The following is a 4,235-nucleotide window of genomic DNA, read 5'->3' as shown; positions in this document are numbered from 1 at the left end:
AAAAAAGTTTAAATATTTTAAGCCCCAGGGTCGGACGTGGTGGAGGGGCAGCGATGCCAGCACAGCCCGCATCAGCTTGTTCTTTCTGAAATGTCGTTTGGCGCTATGTAACAAGAGCAGCACCACCGCTCCTGCTCCAATGGGTGATTTCGCTGGGAAATAAATCCGAGAATATAAAGGGGAAAAATGAACTTATCTAAAGATAACACGGTGCCATTTGTGAAGAAAAACCGGAAACTCCCCAAACGCTCAGCAACCGAGAAATAACAAGGCAAATTATAGGATGTCGACGTGATGGAAAATTATAGTGCTATTAAAAATGACAAGTGTATAGAAAATGTCATTATGCAGGAAAATGTAAATATGAAATCATGCCAAGTAAAAAAAAAAAAAAAGACTATACTAGAAAGTTCATATCGCTCACAACGTCAAGAAGCACATGTTCCCTCTGAGGCAGGTTAGGAGCAGAGTGGTATACATGAATTTCGTGTACGCTGAATTCTTCTTCCCTGAGAAAATGGTGTAGGTCAACAAAGACAAGCCCTGGGACTCAGAAAGCCAGCACTGGAGTGATGATTGTCCCGTTGCTGCCACCTCCTCCATCCTTCAGATCTGAGCTAAAGGTTGCTTTTTTTACGGACACTGGGCTGACCCTCTCCAAGGTGAACTAGGTGCTCCTCTCTCCCCTTGGTTTCCACAACTTTCACAGAATAAAGTTGCCTCTTTTTTATTTTTATTTTTGAGACGGAGTCTTGCTCAGCTGCCCAGGCTGGAGTGCAGTGCCACAATCTTGGCTCACTGCAACCACCGTCTCCCAGGTTCAAGGAATTCTCCCATCTCAGCCTCCTGAGTAGCTGGGATTACAGGCACCTGCCATCATGCCCATTTTAGTAGCGATGGGGATTCACCATATTGACCAGGCTGGTCTTGAACTCCTGACCTCAGGTGATCCACCCGCCTTGGCCTCCCAAAGTGCTAGGATTACAGGCATAAGCCACCACACCCAGCCTCTCTTTTTTATTTTTTAAGAGACAGGATCTCACTACGTTGTCCAGGCTGGCCTTGAACCCCTGGGCTCAAGCAATGCTCCCACCTCAGCCTCCAAAGTAGCTGGGACTGCTGGTACGTGCCAGCACTCATGTGCTACCTCCTAATGGCTTGCCTCCTTGTCACTTTCCTGTATTAGATGGTGAACCTGGTGCAGGCCAGGAGCTCGTCTTACTCAGCATTGCACTATGACAGCCCAGCACACAGTAGGTCAGCTCAGTGAAACTGCCTCCCCGTGCTCACTGCCAAAAATCAGCAAGAGCCACAGTGAACCCAGGCCATCAGGCCACTGCGTGTCCCAGAAGTGTCACAGAAAACCCATCTTCTGCCCCTCAAGGTTAGTACCAGTCAGTCAGCAGCCCAGAGAGAAGCCAGGGGCAACTTCCAGGCTGAAGGTTGCTAATCTTACCCTTCTTGAACCCTAAAGAGCACACAGGAAAATGGAGAGTGGTGAGTGGGCGGAACAGAGAAGGTACACTGGGCAGCTGTTCCTTGGCTGGTGCTTCGGGGACACACTGGGGCCCAGGATGGGGCTGGGCAGGGAACCCTAGAGAGGATGGGAGGGCCCCAAGCTGCTCTGAGGTGTGAGTCAGAGGGCTGAGCGGCCCAACAGCGTCTTCCTGGGAGCCCTCAGCTGCCTGTTTGGGAAGGCACACCAGGGCTCAGTGCCTCTCCAGGGCTGAGATGGGGCCAGGCTACCCCATATGCAAATTCTGGCTCCATGACTTGTGAGCCACATGACCTTAGACAAGTTACCCAACCTTTCAGAGCCGCTGGGTGGTCCTCTGTAAAATGAGGATGCTTGTGATGAGGCTTGAGATACTAACATAAAGCCAGGGCTACCTAGTACACACTCATCCCAGTCCTCTTGCCTCTGATGTGTGGTGGGCAAAGCTTGTGACCTGCCTCCGACACACATGAGCCCCTTTGATGCTTACAGCAACCTCAAGAGGACCCTGCCCTTCTGTCAGAGCCCCAAGCCATCTGCCTCTCTCTCCCTTCCCCTCTGGGCCTCCTGGTGACAGGAGCCGAAGGCCTCCCCCAGCCCCAACCCCGCCTAGACCCACCCACTCCATTCCATTCTTCTTTTCCTTGCAGTTGAGACTCCTGATCTCATTGTTAGCAAAAATGGTGGTGTGGGGAAGGTGTTGTTCAGAGTTATAAATAAAGTCCAGGAACTACTAAGTAATTTGTGGCTAAAAGGACTGCTCTGTGCAAAAGATTCTGAGGCCTCCTTGAACTGTGGATTCTCCAACTTTCCCACTAATATGGGGAGAGGGAATGTGATCCTGTGCAGAATGGACTGAAAATCTCATCTTTTACATCTTAAAATTATAGAAAATTATTTTCTATGCCTTCATACATTTCTTTTTAAAAAAATTGTGATAAAAGATTCACGGCCAGGCATGGCTGCTCGCAGCTGTAGTCTTAGCACTTTGGGAGGCTGAGGAGGGCGGATCACTCAAGCCCAGGAGTTTGAGACCAGCCTGCGTAACATAGTGAGACCCTGTCTCTACAAAAAATACAAATATTAACCAGGTGTGGCAGCACACTGCTGTAGTCCCAGCTACTCAGGAGGCTGAGGTCGAAGGATGGTTTGACCCCGGGAGGTCGAGGCTGCAGTGAGCCATGATCGCACCACTGCACTCCAGCCTGGGTGACAGAGCAAGATCCTGACTCAAAAAAAAAAAAAAAAATTTAATGACATAAAATTTACCATTTTAACTATGGTAAGTGTTCAGTTCAAGGGCATTAAGTATATCCACACTGTTGTGAAACGGTCATCACCATCCATCTCCTGAACTTTTTCACCTCCCCAAACTGAAGCTGTCCTCATTAAACCACTCCCCATCCCCCGCTGCCCTGGCAACCGCCGTTCTACTCTCTATCTTCACTCATGTCTGTTTTAATATTAAAATGTTTCAAATTACTTTTCTTAATCCTAGGATGTATATGTATTCATGGTTTAAACTTTTTGAAATTAGGATCGGGCTCGAGTTCAGCATGTGCTGTTAAGGTAGCTTCTTCCCTCCTCCACTCTGCAAAGCAAAGCTGTTAGTAAACTAATGGTGAGCACTTACAACTTCCTACTTTCCACTAATCCTGAGCAAAACAGGCTTCTGGGGAAGATGAGCCACGTCTATCCTGTACCCCCGGGCGCCCTGGCCCTGGTGCGTTCCTGGGGTTTGTGTGCGCTGCTTCTATGTGTGTGTCCTGTCCTCCCCACCCTGCCTCAGCACCTTCGGGAGCTTCCGGTCCTTGTCCAGAACTCAGGAAAATTCCAGAGTTCCACAACCATTATATTCCAGATTTTAACTGCCTGGATCTTGAATCTTAGCGTTGTTCTTTTTGCAGGGAAGGGGTTTACCCAGAATGTGATACGTTTTCTGTAGATTTACTTATGTTTCAAATGATTGATGCTGTATGCATTTTTTTTGTTAAATTCTTTATCTCAGGTTCTGTTTCCAATTTGGATAGTTAAACCCACCTCCCCACACTGGCAACAAGGAGGTCTAAAATCATCTGAGGTGAACGTGTCTGACGCGAGGCCCGTTTTACTGGCTTCCTGTTGGCATTTGCTGTGCTCAGTTGGTCTGTCTCAGGACAAAATGCCATGTTCATCAGTCTTAAGCGATGGGATTCCATAAGTAAGTAATGGGATGAACTATGTCCCTGCAACAATCTGATCCGTGCCCTGCTTCGCTCCTGGCCCCAACTCCAGGCACTCTGGAGACCATCTTTGGACCCACCTACATTCCTATAGGCCTTCAATTTGCAGATACAACCAGTCTGGGTCTGTACAGTCTTGGTACAGGAACCTGGGGTGCTTTCTTTGCACAGCCCATTCCCATCTCAACGACAACACCTCAGGGCCCAGCCCAGGAGCTGAGCAGAAACCGTTCTCTACTGAGCTCCTCTTGCCCTCATGGGCTACTGGTGCCCTGGCATATTCCCCCAGTCACAGCCTATATTATTTATGGAACATTTAGAAATAAATGTTATTCCTGGTTACACAGTAATCTGTGCTCACTGTAAAACATCACCTCCAGCTGGGCACGGTGGCTCACGCCTGTAATCCCAGCACTTGGGGAGGCCGAGGCGGGTGGACCATGAGGTCAGGAGATCGAGACCATCCTGGCTAACACGGTGAAACAAACAAAACAAAACAAAAAATTACCTACAGCAGA

At 48.6% G+C, this 4,235-nt stretch overlaps 1 protein-coding gene across 1 annotated transcript in view; it reads right to left on the bottom strand.

The window, feature by feature from the left end:
• The window catches only part of KLRG2 (killer cell lectin-like receptor subfamily G, member 2), a 31,454-nt gene that overhangs the window by 2,138 nt on the left and 25,081 nt on the right, over nt 1–4,235 (bottom strand). The gene's annotated exons all lie outside the window — the stretch shown is intronic.

Source organism: Mandrillus leucophaeus, unplaced genomic scaffold (assembly GCF_000951045.1).
Source record: "Mandrillus leucophaeus isolate KB7577 unplaced genomic scaffold, Mleu.le_1.0 Scaffold49, whole genome shotgun sequence".
Lineage (NCBI taxonomy): Eukaryota > Metazoa > Chordata > Mammalia > Primates > Cercopithecidae > Mandrillus > Mandrillus leucophaeus.
The sequence above is the reverse complement of the archived record's forward strand: the minus strand, read 5'-3'. Positions and strand labels throughout refer to the sequence as shown.